General features: G+C 45.2%; 1 protein-coding gene across 1 annotated transcript in view; it reads right to left on the bottom strand.

Annotated features, from left to right (window-relative positions):
- LOC111975967 (protein PRRC2C) overlaps positions 1-10,813 on the bottom strand; it is a 67,022-nt gene extending 56,209 nt beyond the window's left edge. The window contains 1 exon segment of the mRNA XM_070447415.1: positions 10,398-10,813. The gene's annotated coding sequence lies outside the window, so the exon portion shown is untranslated.
- Between the last annotated feature and the right edge of the window lie 719 nt (positions 10,814-11,532).

Genomic DNA, 11,532 nt, shown 5'->3' with positions numbered 1-11,532 from the left:
GTGCAAACTGGTGAGACCCAAAAAGGCAGAAAATGAATTGTGCGGAAACGTGTGACAAATCGGAGATTTTTTGGGGCCTATTTTTTGAGATAAGTAATGTATACAATACACATTTGATTAATCTCAAAACGGTTAACTTTCCAAACCACCATAGACAGAAAATTGTGTCCTGGGTGAGGAGTAGGGTTCTTTGGTCTGCGTTTAAGGTTTACCATGACAATAATCTCCGTTTCCCCGGACAGGAATACATAGGGAAGTTTTTTTTTTGGTAGCCCAAATTCCATTATCTTGGTTTTGTTTCTCCAGGTTTTGGATTTTGCGTGATTTTTTTAAATTCTTCTTCAGATCTACACGATTCACGTGAATGTCTATTTTAGATCAAAACTGCAAATATCGCTGAAAAGCAACGAGTTCGCATCCCCGCATTATGGATAAACCCAAACTGCCTCTAGCCACAAGGAGAGGCAAAACATTTTACAACGAGACCTTGAAAAAAAAAAGAAAATGTGTGTGTGTGATGGGAAGCACGAGCGTACCTGCAGTTTTCTGGGTCTCCAGAGACTTGCCCTTGTACGTGTTGAAGAGGCTAAGGGTTGCATACTTGGTCTTGCCATCCTTGCCTTGGTGCTCTGCCCTGACTTCTCTGACATTTCGCTGGAAACTCATTGAGTCTGGTCCTCTGGTCTCACCCCCAGAACCAGCCTCTGCAATATAAATCAAGCTTTATTTAAAAGGCGCTACACAGATTTTTTTGGTTACATTTCCATTGTAATTTCAGAAAATGTATATAATATACAGTGCATTCGGAAAATATTCAGACTAGTGATGCACAGATATGAAATTGTTCCCGATACCGATATCCGATATTTTCCCTGCAAAAAAAACTGACACCGTCAATCAATATTTAACATTTCAGCAGCCTTAAGCATTCTAGTAGTTAAAACACAATTCTCACGAGTCAAGCAACCCCTGGATCCGGGTAAGCACCCCCAACTCACGCCCACTGGATTAGGCACCAGATAGCATTAAGCGTCACAAGCGTAACTGTACAAGTCCTAAATAGTCATTAAATCACAAGTCCAAGACACAGATGATAGATACAGGTCTGTGGAATCAAAGCCACCATTCAGATTTGTTAAAATGTTTTACAGGGAAGACAACGAATATGTAGATCTATTGAGCGGTAACGCACGTTAGCGGCAGAGGCCACGATGTTTATGTACCGAGCGAGATTGCGGCTAGGCGCCCGACGGTTCCAGTTCACTAGTGCACAACAAAACTAGTGATACTAAAAGTCGTAAATTGGTCTAGTAGCTATGCTATCTTCTAATCATCAGAATGTTTGATCAAAGTGTCCTTTGTCAAGATGAGTCGTTGGTTCCGTTCAGAAATGTTCTTTTCCCACTGCATTTAGCACAGGTCCGGCCGCAAGTGGCACGAATTTCTCAAACGTAAATACAATCCGACAACGGTAACCGAAAAAAACTCCCCGGAAAAATTCAAATAATCTGATTAAACTATATTGAAAAACATACATTACGATGATATGGTCACATGTATCAAACAAAATTCGACACGAAAGAGTTTGCATACATAACGCCAGCAAAACAGTACACCCAACGCAGCTCAAATTCGAGCGATTCAGTAAACCGGAAGTTGTCGGTCACGCCAAAGAATTGGGTCCTATTTCACGTCAGTCCCAGATAAACAAAGAATTTCTCCTCTGACGTCATCTTGACAACCAGAGGAAGGAGAACGAGGTTGTGTTTCTGGTCATAGGGGGCACGACCATATATAGGCAGAGCTTTGAAGCCAGCATAACACATCTTGATTTTATGTTCTTGGTCATGGAAAGTGCTTGTTGAATGACTTCTGTATCACTCAGAGACAAAATTTGAAACGGATTTAGAAACTAGAGATTGTCTTCTTTCAATGGTATGATTCATATGCATATAGTAAGAGCAATGATTGAAATAAGAGGCAGTTTAATCTGTAGAGCAAATTATGCAAAGCGAAAATATTACCTCCTGTATTCTCAAGAGGTTTTAAACACACATGGATGCAGCGGTCTAAAGCACTGCATCTTAGTGCAAGAGGTGTCACTACAGTCCCTGGTTCGAATCCAGGCTGCATCACATCCGGCCGTGATTGGTAGTCCCATAGGGAGACGCACAATTGGCACAGTGTCGTCCGGGTTTGGCCGTCATTGTAAATAAGAATTTGTTGTTAACTAACTTGCTTAGTTAAATAAAGGTTACACACACAAAATAGTTATTTTGTTGGCATTTACGCATGTCCCCATTACCAGTAAAACAATCAAAACCTATTTCTTTCACTTACTTGCTGTGCTGTTCATTTGTTCAGTCGTTTCATTCTCAACCAGGATTTCTATGGAACGCCGTTTGGGTCTTTGCATGTCAAAAAAGATACTATTTAAAACTATTTGACGTGTCAAATAAGTTTGTTGACCAATCAGGACCTGAATATGACTGCACGTCACAATTTAACGCGTTCATAAATGTTTTACGTAGTTATTACGCTATCACTCGTATTTCATATGTCACAACGATTCATCGATACGTATGCTATGATGCTGGTAAAGTTGTCTTGCGCACCTACAGTGCTGGTCATTAAAAAAAAGCGATATAGCTCATGGATGCAAACAATGTTCTTCCCCAAAAACAAAACGACAATCTGTTTCAGTAGCTATAGTTAGCTAGCTAACTATATAGATAGGTGTCATCATCAGGTAGCTAAGGGGAAAATTAGCGGGAAGGGGGGAGAGAGAAATGGGGGGAGGGGGAGAGAATGAAGGTAACTCCACAGAGCTCTTCAGAGTGACGGAATGACTGACTAGGAGAGACTCTACACCTCTCCATCACAATGGCTTCTCTCCACTCGATGGGGCATGTCGTGTTGCCATGCCGACAGGCCCTAAGAGAGCAGCCTTTGTTGAGCCATGCGGCTGTGCTGCCTAACGGCCGGGAGCCATTCATTATTGATGGAGGAGCGATGTTTGAGCATGGAGGGGGCCAGGGCAGCTAACAGCACAGCACTGAGGCTAACAGTGCTGTTTCCCAAATGCTCAATGACCTCTGGTGGGTGGCATCACTCCTACATAATACTGATGGAAGACACTCTGATATAAATGAATGCCCAAATGGTAGAGCAGGACCCACTAATTGTTGTTGCAGATATCTTACATTTAAAATTTGAAAGCTTTCACAATTGCAGTAAAAGTTTAACAACCCGAAATGTAATAGATATTTCCTCAACTCCGGCAGTTCCATTGTGTTTCTTCATTGTTCCCCTCTAACCAGGGACTGATTTAGACCTGGGACACCAGGTGGGTGCAATTAAGTATCAAGTAGAACAGAAAACCAGCAGGCTCCGGACCTCGTAGGGTAAGAGTTGAGTACCCCTGCTCTAGGAAGTGGGCAAACTGATTGTATGAGCAAAAGCAAAGTCACAAACAAGCACACTGCGCTGACACCCTCCTAGCCACACTAAACTGGCACACATCTGCTAGCAGAGAACGCAGAGCGCATGGGAGAGGGGAGGCACGAGTGAGATAAGCAGAGCCACTTCCTCCACAGGGAAGGCCAGGCCAGCCCCTACGTGTGCCACAGCCACAAGGGAGAGACCCCAGAAAGGGACAGAGTCAATCAAGGACAGAGTGTGAGTCACAGGGACAAAGCAGCCTAAACAGACATTCTGCTCCTCTGATTGTCATAAACAACCCCCCATAGACCTGACCAGCCCCCAAGTCCTACCTTGCTTAGCCCTCACCTCTATCTGCCGGGTCTCCAGCCATACATTGTTCACCTGCTCTGTCAAGTCCCACATAACCCAGCCATGCTCCCAAAGAGGTCATTGCCCAGCCTTGCCCACCTGCTCAACCCAGACCCTCATCCCAGCTTCAGTTCAAATCATGCCCAGTCCTCTCTCTCTGCAAACCAGCTCTACCCAATTAACATATAATATTCTGACCGATGTTTTTTTTTTATTATCAAAAGTGACATAACACATATAGCCCTTAGAACTCCAACCATGGCCCTTTGCCTCCAGGGAGAGCGGAGATGAAAGAAGAGGCGCAGAGATTCAGATCTCTGTAAATGAGGGTAAAGAAAAGGAAAGGAAACCTTTAGACCAGGGGTGTCATAATCATTCCGTTGAGGGCCTAGGGTCTGCAGGCTTTTGGGTTTTCCTTTAAATTAAAACCTAGACAAGCAGGTGAGTTCTTTATTAATTAGAGACCTAAACTCACCAAATGTGGTGCGGATCTGTTTTTATCCAAAAGTATTCTTCGCCTCGTATCCGAAATCCACAACAGAAGCTAGCCAGCTCACTAGCTAACGTTAGTATTCAGCTAACCGCAGCTAGCGGTCATCAGCTATCCTTTAGCTCGGGAAAGCTATCGCAAGTTTTGTACAACGCGACTCAGACCAGAGCATACCTGACCTATTTTCTCTCCATATCCCCGGATATCTACCGCAAGCTCTGGACATTTACACCTGGATCTTGCAGCTAACTAGCTGCTATCCGAGTGACTATTGGCTAATGTCGATTCTGGCGTAAACACCAATTATCCCGGAGCTAGCTAGCTGAAGAGTTCCATCAGCCACTCCTGGGCTACAATCCCCTATCCGGACCCGTTTTACTGCCGATGCGGAGCCCCACCGGGCCTTCACGACTGGAATGCCAACATTATCTGCCAGAGGGAGTTATTCAACTGGCCCCTCCATCGCGACGTAGCCTGAACGCCCATCTGCTAACTGGGGCCCGCTAATCGTTAGCTGTCTTGAGCATATCGGCTGCTATCTGAACAGGTCTATCAAACAATCTTCTTGGGCCACTATAACTATTTAGACAATTGGATTGGTCCCCTCTACCACACGGAACCCCACTAACCTACCGACGGAAACGCACGGTGTGGCTAAAAACAGACCTCCATCTTCTGCTAGCTTGCTACCCATGGCTCGGCTAGCAGTCTGAATCGCCGTGACCCCAACCAACCTCTACTCACTGGACCCTTATGATCCCTTGGCTAAGCATGCCTCTCCTTAATGTCAATATGCCTTGTCCATTGCTGTTCTGGTTAATGAGCACTGCTCATTATACCTTATCCAACCCTTCAGTTCCACCACCCACACATGCGATAGAGACAATATCTCTTTCAYCATCACTCAATGCCTAGGTTTACCTCCACTGTATTCACATCCTACAATACCTTTGTCTGTACACTATACCTTGAATCTATTCTATCGCCCCCAGAACCCTGCTCCTTTTACTCTCTGTTCCGGACGTCCTAGACGCCCAATTCTCATAGCTTTTAGCCGTACCCTCATCCTACTCCTCCTCTGGCGATGTAGAGGTGAATCCAGGCCCTGCAGTGCCTAGCRCCAACATTTTCAGACAAGATAGAACGGCAAAAGGGGGCGGTGTTGCAATCTACTGCAGAGATAGTCTGCAGAGTTCTGTCCTCCTATCCAGGTCTGTACCCAAACAATTTGAACTTTTACTTTTAAAAATCCACCTCTCTAAAAACAAGTCTCTCACCGTTGCCGCCTGCTATAGACCACCCTCTGCCCCCAGCTGTGCTCTGGATACCATTTGTGAACTGATTGCCCCCCCATCTATCTTCAGAGCTCGTGCTGCTAGGTGACCTAAACTGTGACATGCTTAACACCCCGGCCATCCTACAATCGAAGCTTCATGCCCTCAATCTCACACAAATGATCAATGAACCTACCAGGTACAACCCCAAACCTGTAAACACGGGCACCCTCATAGATATCATCCTAAACAACTTGCCCTCTATATTCACCTCRGCTGTTTTCAACCAAGATCTCAGCGATCACTGCCTCATTGCCTGCATCCGTAATGGGTCAGCGGTCAAACGACCTCCACTCATCACTATCAAACGCGCCCTGAAACACTTCAGTGAGCAGGCCTTTCTAAATCGACCTGGCCCGGGTATCCTGGAAGGATATTGTCCTCATCCCGTCAGTAGAGGMGGCCTGGTTATTCTTTAAAAATGCCTTCCTCACCATCTTAAATAAGCATGCCCCATTAAAAAATAAATAATAGAACCAGGAACATATACAGCCCTTGGTTCTCTCCGACCTGACTGCCCTTAACCAACACAAAAACATCCTGTGGCGTTCTGCATTAGCATCGAACAGTCCCCGTGAAATGCAACTTTCAGGGAAGTTAGAAACCAATATACACAGGCAGTTAGAAAAGCCAAGGCTAGCTTTTTCAAGCAGAAATTTGCTTCCTGCAACAAAAACTCAAAAAAGTTCTGGGACATTGTAAAGTCCATGGAGAATAAGAGCACACACCAGATGCCCACTGCACTGAGGATAGGAAACTCTGTCACCACCGATAAATCCACTATAATTGAGAATTTCAATAAGCATTTTTCTACGGCTGGCCATGCTTTCCACCTGGCTACCCCTACCCCGGTCAACAGCACTGCACCCAACAAAGCAACTCGCCCTAGCCTTCCCCATTTCTCCTTCTCCCAAATCCAGTCAACTGATGTTCTGAAAGAGMTGCAAAATCTGGACCCCCACAAATCAGCCGGGCTAGACAATCTGGACCCTTTCTTTCTAAAATTATCTGCCGAAATTGTTGCAACTCCGATTACTAGCCTGTTCAACCTCTCATGTCGTCTGAGATTCCCATAGATTGGAAAGCAGCTGCGGTCATCCCCCCCTTCAAAGGGGGGGACACTCTTGACCCAAACTTCCACAGACCTATATCTATCCTACCCTGCCTTTCTAAGGTCTTCGAAAGCGAAGTTAATAAACAGATCACTGACAATTTAGAATCCCACCGTACCTTCTCCGCTATGCAATCTGGTTTCMGAGCTGGTAACGGGTGCACCTCAGCCACGCTCAAGGTCCTAACGATATCTTAACCGCCATCGATAAGAAACAATACTATGCAGCCATATTCATTGACCTGGCCAAGGCTTTCGACTCTGTCAATCACCACATCCTCATCGGCAGACTCAACAGCCTTGGTTTCTCAAATGATTGCCTCGCCTGGTTCACTAACTACTTCTCCGACAGAGTTCAGTGTGTCAAATCTGAGGGCCTGTTGTCAGGGCCTCCGGCAGTCTCTATGGGGGTGCCATAGGGTTAAATTCTTGGGCTGACTCTCTTCTCTGTATACATCAATGATGTCGCTCTTACTGCTGGTGAGTCTCTGATCCACCTCTACGCAGATGACACCATTCTGTATACTTCTGGCCCTTCTTTGGACACTGTGTTAACTAACCCCCAGACAAGCTTCAATGTCATACAACTCTCCTTCCGTGGCCTCCAACTGCTCTTAAATACAAGTAAAACTAAATGCATGCTCTTCAACCGATCGCTGCCTGCACCTGCCCGCCTGTCCAACATCACTACTCTGGACGGCTCTGACTTAGAATATGTGGACAACTACAAATACCTAGGTGTCTGGTTAGACTGTAAACTCTCCTTCCAGACTCACATCAAACATCTCCAATCCAAAGTTAAATCTAGAATTGGCTCCCTATTTCACAACAAAGCATCTTTCACCCATGCTGCCAAACATACCCTCGTAAAACTGACCATCTTACCGATCCTCGACCTCGGCGATGTCATTTACAAAATAGCCTCCAATACCCTACTCAACAAATTGGATGCAGTCTATCACAGTGCCATCCGTTTTGTCACCAAAGCCCCATGTACTACCCACCACTGCGACCTGTACGGTCTCGTTGGCTGGCCCTCGCTTCATACTCGTCGCCAAACCCACTGGCACCAGGTCATCTACAAGACCCTGCTAGGTAAAGTCCCGCCTCATCTCTGCTCGCTGGTCACCATAGCAGCACCCACCCGTAGCACGCGYTCCAGCAGGTATATCTCACTTGTCACCCCCAAAGCCAATTCCTCATTTGGCCGCCTCTCCTTCCAGTTCTCTGCTGCCATTGACTGAACGAACTACAAAAATCTCTGAAACTGGAAACACTTATCTCCCTCACTAGCTTTAAGCACCAGCTGTCACAGCAGCTCACAGATCACTGCACCTGTACATAGCCCATCTATAAATAGCCCAGAAAACTCCCTCTTCACCTTACTGTATTTATTTATTTAGCTCCTTTGCACCCCAGTATTTCTACTACGCACACTCATCTACTGTCAAATCTATCATTCCAGTGTTTTAATTGCTATATTGTATTTACTTCACCAACATGGCCTATTTATTGCCTTTACCACCCATATCTCACCACATTTGCTTACATTGTATATAGACTTATTTCTCTACTGTATTATTGACTATGTTTGTTTTTCTCCATGTGTAACTCTTTTATCTTGGCCAGGTCGCAGTTGTAAATGAGAACTTGTTCTCAAACTTGCCTACCTGGTTAAATAAAGGTGAAATAAATACAAATTCAACTATCAGGTACAAAGGAAGCGCGAAAAGCCGCAGACACTCGGCCCGCCGAGGAATGAGTTAGACACCTGTGCTTTATGCTGCGGTTAGTTGGTATGAGGTAGACGGCAAACCGGATGTCATTGTTTTCAATGAGAGCACGAAGGTAAATGCCGTTGAGGCTGGCGGTGAATGCAGTCAGCCGCCACGGTAGACGGGACTTGCCACCAGTTAAAATATTTCCACTTTCGTCGTAGCGTTGTTTTCTACCGGATCCTGATGTGCACCGATTGTTTACTGAAATCACAATAGCAACGCATAACGTCGTCCTGGCTCGCTTTTTCCGTCACCAATTTTCTTACTTTCTTGTCATGCTATGCCGACTGGTATGACGGKTTTTGCATGTCTCGTCTAAACGCAGCATTAGACTATCGAGATGGCCCCCATGGCAGGAAGCTACAGACAGACCCAAGATTGTGTGCACTGTGCCAGCTGAGGTGGATAGCAGCTGAGTCACCTCTCACAGAGATACAACAGTAGTCAACAGATAGCCATGCAACAGAGGACCACAACACACCTARAATGATCTGAAATCCTAATGGGATTAATCCGCCATTTTGCTTCTATTCATCCTGTTTTCAGATAAGTGGACATGAGGGACAGGAGACGCAGCGAGGAAGCCACTTTAGACTATTGAAATTCAGCCCATATTAAGTTATATTGAGCTGCAGCCTCTTGGGAGGAAGGAACATCAATATCTTCCAGCMTGTAGGGAGATGGAATTCGATGGTTTCTAAATATTTTCCCAGTCATTGGGGACTAAAGCCTGCTGTTATCTTCCCTAACGCATATACAAAACAGATGGCATTGAATATGGAATCAGCTGGACTATAGACCACTTTTCAGGACTTAACATCAAAGTTTGACTTGCGGGTTAACTATACACTGCCGGCACACAGCAGGGCGGTGCGGCTTTCGGTTGGAACTTGGTACCAGGATCAGTATGAGACTATCCCTCTATCTCCTCCCATGGACATGTGCTGACTTTTTAAAATCAATATCAATTTAAGTGGATAAATTCACTTTCCTATGAAATGGCGTCATCTGGCCCACTCTGGGGATTCGGATAGACAGGTAGGTTGAATCACTTTGGACTGTTTCCTAAACCAATCTCCTCTCCTCACCACACTCAGGTCAAATGCCTGGTCATTTGCATACCAGTCACACCAGAGAACACAATAAATACCTGGTTGTCAGTGATCGGAATCAATGGTAGCAGAGGTTATCAACATGGATTTTGGTTCATATAATTTACTAATAGCCTTGTCCAGAAGACAGGATCACCGGAAAATGTTAAAGACCTGTGGACTGTGTTAGCCAACTGTCTGGGTAAATGTATTCCGAGTTAATACTTTTGTTAATTTTTAAACTGGGGACACGGACACTGTCACGCCCAAAACACAAAGAAATGTAGATGTAACGTGTTCAAACCTCTAGCAGTGCATTTTTATTTTAGCAATAGTTCAAGGCTTGGAGATGGTATTAAAATCTCGGTGCAGCTAACTAACTGGTCAAATTGTAGCCTAACTGGTTCACCGCACCGGGCAGGCCGATGGTTTGATGGATCAGTTTTAGGTTGAGACATGATAGGTCACATCGGTCCGGCGCCTTTTCTAGCCCAAAACACAAAACAATCGAACACAAATTAACGATATCAAACATGATTCTAAACTAGTAGAATACTATTTGGCTGCAATCGTTCAGATTTACACGATACTGCAGCATGGTGGGTTAAGTATTTGAGAAGAGTCAAAACGTTCAGTTTCGGTTCTTAAGTCGCCATCATCATCATCACATTCGGCTTTTTCTCAGTGGACGTACAGTGCTAGCGTGCTAGCTAAGTGGCCAACGTAGCTAGCGTTACACCATCACACCTAACCTGCTTTTCACCACGAACTAGCTAGAAAATTCTTGACATGGCGACCAACCTGTCACCGCCGGTCTCTCTTCTTCTAGTATGTCGTCTGGGTTCGGCTTGTTTTGTAGTATCCAAGCCGAGTGTGTGGCCGGCGGATTACAAAAACTGGCTAACTTGCTAACGGTAGCTAGTTAGGTAACTAGCGTGGTACAGTAGCTAGCATCCAACCATTTCTCCTCGACTTGCACGGGCCTCAAATCTATTCTGTGCCAACACGGTGCCCTTTCTTCTTTCCCGGGGTTTCCACCGTTGTTTGGACGTTAAGGGGATCACGACTTGTGTTTCTGTCTTTTTTTTTGCCCACCCGTTATCTCGTGTGAGACAGTGCTGCTCTCGTTGAGTGCTGCTTGCGCCGCGGCCTGTCTCACAATCAAAGATGGCAGACCGCCAGTCCACGGGTGTCTGACGTCATCACGCACAGAAGACGGCGGCTGCAGAGCGACAGTTTTGGGAGTAGATGAAGCCAGAGGAAGACGCGAATCGAGAGAATTTACTCTGTCCAAAATCTGTTAGAGCTAAGCCCTTTTGTATGGTGGTCTGAGTATCGAATTACGGCGATGCTTATTTGATCGAATAGAAGTTTCCTAATTTTGAGGCTGTTACAAATGTACTGCTAAGTGGATACACGTGGCATTCCGGCAACTCTGAGAAAAACGACTTATGCCAAGTTCAAAACAGCTGGGAACTCGTTGTAAATAAGAATTTGTTCTTAACTGACTTGCCTAGTTAAATAAATAAAAATACATAAATAGAGCTCCGATTTTCTGACCTGAAAATCACCGACGTCATGATTTGACCTCGTAATTTCTGCGTTCCCACGCATATCTGCCCTCTCAGTGGCTATAATTGTCCTACCTGATCTCGTCTGCCTTCAACATGCATTTCTTTTGTTAGAGTGGTCACTCGGCTATCTTGTCAATATAATAGATCATCTTTGACGCCACAGGTGAGCAGATAGATTCAGGCCTTTTAACCACTGATGTCAGTTCAGTTTTGCATTTCCCTTCACARAAAAATTAAGGTTAAGGATGGTGTTGTGAGAATAAACTGATCTTAGATCAGTGTCTAAGGGCAACTTCTAGCTGGATCAAATTGTTTGGAGTGCTTGGCTTGGAACCCTACTGTAGCGCAGCTATGCATCATTA

The sequence above is a fragment of the Salvelinus sp. IW2-2015 genome, linkage group LG16 (genome assembly GCF_002910315.2).
Source record: "Salvelinus sp. IW2-2015 linkage group LG16, ASM291031v2, whole genome shotgun sequence".
Taxonomy (NCBI): domain Eukaryota; kingdom Metazoa; phylum Chordata; class Actinopteri; order Salmoniformes; family Salmonidae; genus Salvelinus; species Salvelinus sp. IW2-2015.
This window is presented reverse-complemented; position numbering and strand designations above follow the sequence as displayed.